The sequence below is a fragment of the Limulus polyphemus genome, unplaced genomic scaffold (assembly GCF_000517525.1).
Source record: "Limulus polyphemus unplaced genomic scaffold, Limulus_polyphemus-2.1.2 Scaffold646, whole genome shotgun sequence".
NCBI lineage: Eukaryota > Metazoa > Arthropoda > Merostomata > Xiphosura > Limulidae > Limulus > Limulus polyphemus.
This window is the reverse complement of record NW_013666256.1, coordinates 163,021-172,214: the sequence shown is the minus strand read 5'-3', so window position 1 is coordinate 172,214 and position 9,194 is coordinate 163,021. Positions and strand designations below refer to the sequence as shown.

The following is a 9,194-nucleotide window of genomic DNA, read 5'->3' as shown; positions in this document are numbered from 1 at the left end:
AAGCATAAAAATTCCTAAAGCCTGAGTCGCTATATATATATATATATATATATATATATAGAAGGAATGGTATACCGGGCACATGTTCAGCATCACAACACAAGAAATATTTCACACAATAATTTCATATTCACATAAAGGGCGTAACAGTATAAGCATTCCTCTTCAATCTCACACCGTAACAGTATAAGCATTCCTCTTCAATCTCACACCGTAACAGTATAAGCATTCCTCTTCAATCTCACACCGTAACAGTATAAGCATTCCACTTCAATCTCACACCGTAACAGTATAAGCATTCCACTTCAATCTCACACCGTAACAGTATAAGCATTCCTCTTCAATCTCACACCGTAACAGTATAAGCATTCCTCTTCAATCTCACACCGTAACAGTATAAGCATTCCACTTCAATCTCACATCAAGGACAGAAGTGTTGAATTAACTTTATGGATTTGTGCTCGTGGTGGAATAATTTTCATCTTAACTACTGCCTCCGCCATGATGTGTGGAGAAAATGTAAAACATTTTCTCACGAGATTATTGGTCTGCACCTTTAGTATATATACCTCATAACCTATTTCGTTTACAAGCTTTCTATTCTAAACATTTATTCCCATCACATTCCTGTCAGCTCGATGCACCTACAGTTCAAGGTCATGTTTAATCGGATCACATGGAGACTTTCTGCATAGCGTACTTCTGAACCATGGAAGACATATGTAAGGAATGTACCTTTCCTGTTACAAGAGATTCGTGACATCAACATGGTGATTTCATTTTGGGTGATGTTCTTCAACAACATCTCCCCCTTCTTCTATCACACGTAGTGAAAAGGAGGCTTAGGTTCACCGGGGGGGGGGTATATTTCATGTGAGACCACCTTCCCCCACTATTGCTTCGCACATGTCACAAGTTTCATGTTATGTATTTCATATAAAATATCTGTGTTTAATTTGTTCAACCAGAGCTGCGACAAATTTCCTTGAATAATTCTAGCTCAATTCCGGTGAGTAACTTTAGGGTGTATGAATGTTTACCCAAAAGATAAGTCCTAGCTCAAGTACGGTGAGTAACTTTTGTACGTATGAATGTTTATCGAAAAGATAAGACCTAGCTCAAGTACGGTGAGTAACTTTTGGACGTATGAATGTTTACTCACAAGATAAGACCTAGCTCAAGTACGGTGAATAACTTTAGGGTGTTTGAATGTTTTCCCAAAAGATAAGACCTAGCTCAAGTCCGGTGAGTAACTTTTGGACGTATGAATGTTTACTCACAAGATAAGACCTAGCTCAAGTACGGTGAATAACTTTTGGACGTATGAATGTTTACCCAAAAGATAAGACCTAGCTCAAGTACGGTGAATAACTTTTGGACGTATGAATGATTACCCAAAAAGATAAGTTCTTAGTCGACCTAAGTGAATTTCGCTTAGAAAGTCTCAACAATTTTTATGGGTATAAATATTTCTTCTTTACTGTTAAAAACAACACTATATAATTTAGAATATCCTCCCTATTGTTTAGCTAAAAGAGGGTCTCTGTTCAAAAATAATATTTATGGCAACAGTATCAGGGATAAAGTTGATGATTGTATACAACTATAATGTGTTAGGGATAACTTGTCCGTCACTACCGACAGTGGACATACTAGTGACTGTTTTAGGGATAAGTTGTCCTCCACTACCAACAGTGGACATACTAGTGACTGTTTTAGGGATAGGTTGTCCGCCACTACCGACAGTGGACATACTAGTGGCTGTATTAGGGATAGGTTGTCCGCCACTACCAACAGTGGACATACTAGTGACTGTTTTAGGGATAAGTTGTCCCCCCTAATACAGTCACTAGTATGTCCACTGTTGGTAGTGGCGGACAACCTATCCCTAATACAGTCACTAGTATGTCCACTGTTGGTAGTGGATATATTGTCCTCCACTACCGACAGTGGACATACTAGTGGCTGTATTAGGGATAGGTTGTCCGCCACTACCAACAGTGGACATACTAGTGACTGTATTAGGGGTAAGTTGTCTGTCACTACCAACAGTGGACATACTAGTGGCTGTATTAGGGGTAAGTTGTCCGTAACTCCTAACAGCAAACACATTGACGATGAGAAGAAAAACTTAGTTAATTACAAACAAAAAAAAAGCCAGAGATAGCCCACCTAAAGCAATAAAATGTCAGTAAAGACAAACGAATAAAGCGAAACGTCCCTGATACGCCGAGGATCTTGCGAAATGCTAGTAGAAAACTTTTGCAGCAAATGTTTTACAGAGCACCATTCTGAATGAATGTCTAAGAATTTCAAATTACCTTTCAACTTTAAGATGCATAGATCACATGTGGACATAAAAAGAACAGGAGAAAACGAAGTTATATAAGCAATGTTCTTAATAAAATGGATATTTACAAGGTTTTGTTAAAATCTTCTATCTAGTGAAGAAAACTTTTACTGCAATTACTCATGAGCTTAAAACATTTTTACACAGGAACGTTTGCTTTAAAAATAAATTGTCAGAAAATGAAACGAATGTCAATAAGATGAAACTTTTTTTTCCTTTGCTTTAAAAATGTTGATACCTTTAATTAATGAGTAGCTTTAATAAATAAGATAAAAATAGAAGGTTAAATGTGAGTTTTTAATCGTTAAAGATTCTCTGTCTTTTCTGTAGTGTGAAAACGTTTTCTAATTTTAAAATTACTTGAAAGAAATCAGCGTAAAATTTCTCTCGTAAGTTAAACCAGATTTTCCTGTCTTTATTGAAGGATTAAACTCTTTAGGTCACGGTGCACTTTTTCAATGGTAAGAATAAGCTAAAGATACAAGGTGCCATAAGGATAAGCAAAATCTATCCGGTTCCCTCCTTCAGTGATAAATTAAGTTCTGGTCAGAGCAAGCTGTACATTTAGAGTGAAATTAAAAATCAACTTGGCCATCAGTATAGCTAACTAAATATACTTTACTTACGTTTCTACTTATAAAGATTCAAATTCATTGTTTCTCCAGTTGGGTACCTTTGCTGTTAACGATATTTTCAGCCGTAAAGATAAGCAAAAGTTGAAATGTATCAGCTTTCTCTAATGTCTGATTTAGTTATAGTTAATATACCACAAAGTACCTATTATATTAACTCTGTTCGACTAATGATCAGATATGAACGTTTGGACAAAATAAACAGTATGATATTATTAATGACCCGTCTGATGCTCTATGTTTCATTAATAAGTACTTACTGTATTAATTCGTTTCAGCGAGTGTTCAGATAACCCCCTGAACAAAATAAACAGTATGATATTATTAATGACCCGTCTGATGCTCTATGTTTCATTAATAAGTACTTACTGTATTAATTCGTTTCAGCGAGTGTTCAGATAACCCCCTGAACAAAATAAATAGTAAGATAACTTATATTGTCTTATTATTAAAATTGTGTTCTGGTCACGTGTGGTTTAGGGCAAATCTTACATCACTATAAGAAATTAAACGTTTTTATACCTATAAGATTGGCCACTTTTTCCTGTAACACTTCCAAACTACAAAATCTCCAGTCTTTCAGCGTTATTATTTTATAAGACCTTGAAAAAATACCTACCATATTTATTATAATATTTTTTTTTATCATTTCATAAGACTAAAACAAAACCTTCCGTCTTTTATTATAATTATTGCTATTATTTTGCAAGGCCTTAAAACCATATCTCCCATCTTTTATTATCATCATTATTATCTTATAAGTTTAAACCCATACAATCGAGTTATTTTGGGGTGTATCAACTTGTTCATGACTTCTTCGAACTCTTTAGATTAACTTGGTTAACCATAGTTTTATTGAAACTATGATGTCGAGGATTTGGTGGCATGTGAATGTTTGCTTTTACTGCTAAAAACAGCACTATGTAGTTTAGAATATCCTTTCTTTCGTGCACTTTATTGTGGCCCCGATCTTAAAAGGTTGAGTTGGGAAAGATCTACATGTGTTACAAAGTTGATACTTTATTCTAAAACCCATACTTTTTTTTAATAACAATTCACTTGTAGTCTTTCTTACTGAATCTTAAGTAGTTCTTTATCTCAAAATGCTGCACGAGTATTTTGACATCTTTTTAAAATGTTTCACTCAAATTATACTCTAGAAGTGGGCCTTCTTAACCAACTGTTATCACTCAGGCCGTGTCAGTAGCGAACATAAGCATATAATAAAAACAGAAGCCAGTGACGGAGCCACGAGCATCTCGAGGAAGGGTGGGGGTGGAAGACTATATCTTTATAATCCTATAAGGAATGTTTAAAGCAGAGAATAAAGCTAGAAAAACATCATTACCTTCTCCTAGGTCACCTAATGTTTGATTTTTTTGTTGAATTTCAGGCAAAGCTACTTGAGAGCAATATTCACTAGTCGTCCCTTATTTATAAGCGATACACTAGAGGGAACACAGCTAGTCAACACTACCAACCGCCAACATTTGAGCCTAGTCTGATCAAATAATGTCTCCACGGCTGAAAGGGCAAGTATGTTCGGCGATACGATTCAAACCCGCGACACTCCGGCCGTTTCGAATATGAAACACCAATAACGATCTTCTTATTCTAGTATATTACTCCTTCCGTTAAATGTTTCTTTAAAAATTATTAAAATAAGTATTATAACATACAGTTTTAGATCTTAAACAAATAGTTCTACAAATTTTATTTACTGAGAAATTATTACACCCAAACTTATTCGTAAACAGCTTTTTATGACAGATAAGTTATTCTTAATTAATTACTACCATATTTAGACAATACCTCTATAAATTTGATCTATGCTAAACATTCCACCGTACAAAATAACTTTTTTGTAAATGTTTTAACGATTACTCACTCAATAGGTGTCAACTAAACATTGGTGAGGATGTTTTTGAGGATCCACATATTCGATGGTTAATGGTTAATGAAGGTAGATGTTAGAGTTCTAAAAAGTTTCTCCCATACTCTCCAACATCAGTTTTATTAGAAACAAATATCTAATATTAGGTGGTGTAATTTTGTCTCATTTTTATAAAAAAAAACAAAAAATGCATACATTTTTTTATCCAGTCTTTACTGGAAAGTCGATAGTCTAAATCTTTATTGATTTGTGAAACTTGTACAAGTCGTGTGTTTATAAATAATAAACATTTATTGTAGTTCATGTATTATTGGTGAAAGTGGCACGTTAACTTTATTGTAAAATTTTTTAACTATTAAAAAAAATAGATATTTATTGTAGTTCGTGTATTATTGGTGAAAATGGCAGAATAACTTTATTGTAAACATTTCTTAACCAATAAGAAACATTTATTGTAGTTTTGTACGCTTGTAACAAAAAGGAGTAACATCCGTTATTCATAGCACTGTAGAAGTAAAGCACGTGCCTGGCCCCCATGACTACCTAATGCTACATTTACTAGATTAAGGACGAATCACTCTAATTAAATAACATTCAATCGACCCTGTTGCAGTAAACACACTGCTGTTTTCTGACTTGTTTTAATTAAACGTTTTTCACACGGTATTGTAGCAACCTCTTCAGAAAAGACAAAGTTTACCAAATTTTCTACCGACAAATTTTAATTTTCCGGTTGCTATAGCAACAAGTGAACTGTTTATGTATAATAGAAATTCGCATAATAGATGTTTTCAAAAAGTGTTTATAGTCTGTGTTAGCTCAAGAGATTTTGGTTTTGCTTCCAATAAAATGAAAAGCTTGGACATACGGACTTGCTCAGTTAGTGAAAAATTGATTACTTGCTCCCCCTACAAACACGCATCTTATATAATCTCTGAAAAAATAGGCTGAGACTTATATAGTTAGATTACAGTTAATTGACGGTGTTTAAATCTGAAAAGTCAGTGCAAAACTGTCAAATATATTTATATGTATAAATTAACTGTAACATTTCTGAGCTGCCAACTACTTGCCAGAAGTTAAGGGGGGGAGAGAATATTTTAGAAGAGTTGCAGGTTATTCCAGTGTCTTATGAAAACTAAGTTTTGATAATTTTGGGGATCTTTTACAATTTTTCAAAAAAAATTATTTAAAAGGCAAACAGTTGCTGTGTATTCAAACCAAAGTATTATTTGGAATGTGTTTAACGGTAGAAAGCAGCCCAGAAGGTAATATCGATACATGTATAAGTTCAAAATAAACGGAGTGATTTATAAAAAACGGTGAGGAATGCGAAAGCGTTACTACACTTTTAGTGTTAACACAACAGTCTACGAGAAGCCATAATAAACAACGTCACGCCGTCGTAAGGGAGTAAAGAACTGGGAAATTGTATGTAAGAAAGTGGTCAGTAAAAGCGACCGGTAGAGCGGTCTGAATTGTGTAGTTCAAACTCACAAAGACATGCTCAGTTCAGAAGGAAGACCAGCTGGTATAAAGTTAGGACTAAATACACCACCGAGTCCTTTTCAGTCGCCCGCATTTACTGTTCTCTAGATTCCCGCTGCGATGTGTTCGAATTTCAAGGGAAAACTTCTTTGTAAAAACACCATAGAAAGTTTAGAAGCTATTCTCGTCAAATTGACCGTTACTTTTCGTTTTACAGGACCGTTTAAACATTCCAAACATTCAAACTTTGTTATTCTAAAAATGTCCAATATATATATATGTTTCTTATTTTTGTTGCGTTTCGAATATCCGTTATGCTTGTGTTCTAGTCTAGGTTACAATGATTTTAACTGAACTGTGTTTTTGTAAAGAAGTCAATCTCAGTTATAAGTCCCTTATATAAAATGTTATTTACTTAAGCTGTACTATTCAGTTGCTTGTTTTCAGAAGTTACTTACAGTTGCAAGAATATTACTATTTTTTAGAGACAACAATAATATTAGGTAAAAGAAAGTTCGCCGTTCCTCTTTCCATCTTGAATCAAGAACTCTATATACACTTCTGTAGATGTTAATTTCTGAGTTTACAACTTTCATAGAGCTGTTGAGTTTCCTGAATCGACGTGTTTCAAACTGATTTTTTCAAACGTTAGCCCAAAACTAAAAATAACTCACAAATTAATGAAGATAATAGTTGACGGCTGGTGCTGTTGATTAGCTGCCTTCCCTCTTACCTATCAGTTCAAAATTGCAGACTACTACGCATAGGTAATCCTTTGTTTAGCTTAGTGTGAAATTCTAAAACCATCTATATGCTCGAAAGACGTTGTTAGTGGACTGCATCTGTCTAGGGAGTTTTTTAACGACGTTTCGAGTTGCTAGCGCAGATCTTTGTCCAAAAAAAAACCTCCTAAGCAGATGCAGTCCATGAACAACGCCTTTCAAGTATATTTACTCTACTTTGTCCTCATCTTTGTCTCTCAAGAAATCTAACTTATAAAGGCGGAATTTAAATGCAATGACTCTACACTTAAACAGTGTATTACATGTTAAGAATCAAGGATGTACCACCTTAACTCTTAAATAGTATTGCATGTAAAGAACCAAGGATGTATCAGTCCAAGAATTCTTGATTTCAAATTCGATGATGACAAAACCTTGTCGAAACGTTGTACATTTGCTGTTATGTTAAACTTATATTAAAGTTTTTCTTCATTACCCATTCAAGCCGTCTCCAGCCATTATAATTCTTGATTTAGTTTCTTACCAACGAAATTAGTTACATATCAGAAAGACGCTTTCTATTAAATCCCAGGATGGAAATTTTACAGTTCAGTTGCAACCGGCTTGTATTTGAGGAAGTATTACTGTAACAATAATCAGAGATAACATGCCTTGTTAGAAACCTCTTAAATTAAGATGCTAGATAAATACTAGCTTATCAACTATTAGTGCAACCAAGTGATCTTAAAACAATGTTTCTAAGATTAAGAAAGTGCGTAAATTTAGTACATAAATACATTAAAAAAACTCGTAATGAAGAAATTAATGTATACAAATCTTTGTCAGTGTATTACTGTATATATGTTATATGTGAATCATTTTATGTTTATGTACAAGTTCGTTGTATAAATAGCACTCTTTGATTAAGTTTCATATATTCAAGTGTTCTTTTTGCTTTGGGCAAAAATGCTCAATTTATATATTTATATAATTACATATATGTATATATAAAGCTTATATTAATTATTTCAAGGCTAACATATTTGTGAGAACTTACAGTTAAGATAGATTTTAAAGAAGTAATAAGCAAATACTGACTTGCCTGTTGTTAGACGTCCAGTGGGATTACAGCACTCACTTGCCTGTTGTCAGATGACCAGTGTGACTCGTTTTCAACATTCAAGTAAGCGCCAAGTTAAATTCTTGTTGGTGTACCGCTTTCAAATACGAGCAGTCTGTGACGTCACAGTAACTGATGACAAACAGTCTAACACGCTGCCACCTAGTGTATAATTTATACAATAGATTGTATGTACAGTTCGAGGTTTATGGATTTTCACTACACTATATGTACTATTTTCACAAATACTATAATCTTATGCAACATTTATTTAAATTCTCAAAATATGTTTTATGCTTTAAAAGAAAAGTAATTTATTATTTATTTATTTATCTATTTGTCTTTCCTTTCATAACCAATCTTTTCAATTCTTTTAGTATTACAGCTAGTCAACAGCTTTAATTTTCAATTAAATGAAGTTCACAAATAGGTTAAATGGAGTTCTACATGAAGCCTGGTGTAGTCAAGTGGTTAGTGTCACGAACTGTGAATCCGAGGATTCATAATTCGTGGCTCGTTTCCATAAAAACACGCTTCGAAATTTTGGTCTGTAGTGCGCTATAAGAGTGACGCTCTAATCTTACTATTCTATCAGGTAAGAGTAGTCCAAGAATTAGTGGTGGGTGTTGCTGACTAGCTGCCTTCAATTTAATCTATCAGTTCAAAATTAGGGGTAGCTATTCGCTTTGTATAGCTTTGCGCGAAAATATGAAAACAATCTAATTCCTAAAGCAAAAATTTAAATTTTATGGTTCTACTTTTAAACGGAACCAAAAAACTTGGTGTTTTAGTGTTTTGTAGCATGTCAAATAAATAAACGGTTTTGGTATAAAGAACGATATTGAATAAATTCAATCTTATTCTTGCTTATTCACATTTTACAGACTTTTCTAAATACTTTGGCTATTTAAAATATAAGGTAAACATATATAAATAAGTATTAGGTCGTCAAGAAATTAATGTCGCTTTTGTTTAGATGAAAAAACCC

The 9,194-nt window shown here is 33.6% G+C and overlaps 1 protein-coding gene across 1 annotated transcript in view; it reads right to left on the bottom strand.

The window, feature by feature from the left end:
• LOC106459666 (neurotactin-like) overlaps positions 1-8,250 on the bottom strand; it is a 25,042-nt gene extending 16,792 nt beyond the window's left edge. Inside the window, exon 1 of the mRNA XM_013919306.2 lies at positions 8,185-8,250. The gene's annotated coding sequence lies outside the window, so the exon portion shown is untranslated. The remainder of the gene's footprint in view (positions 1-8,184) is intronic.
• Positions 8,251-9,194: the final 944 nt, after the last annotated feature.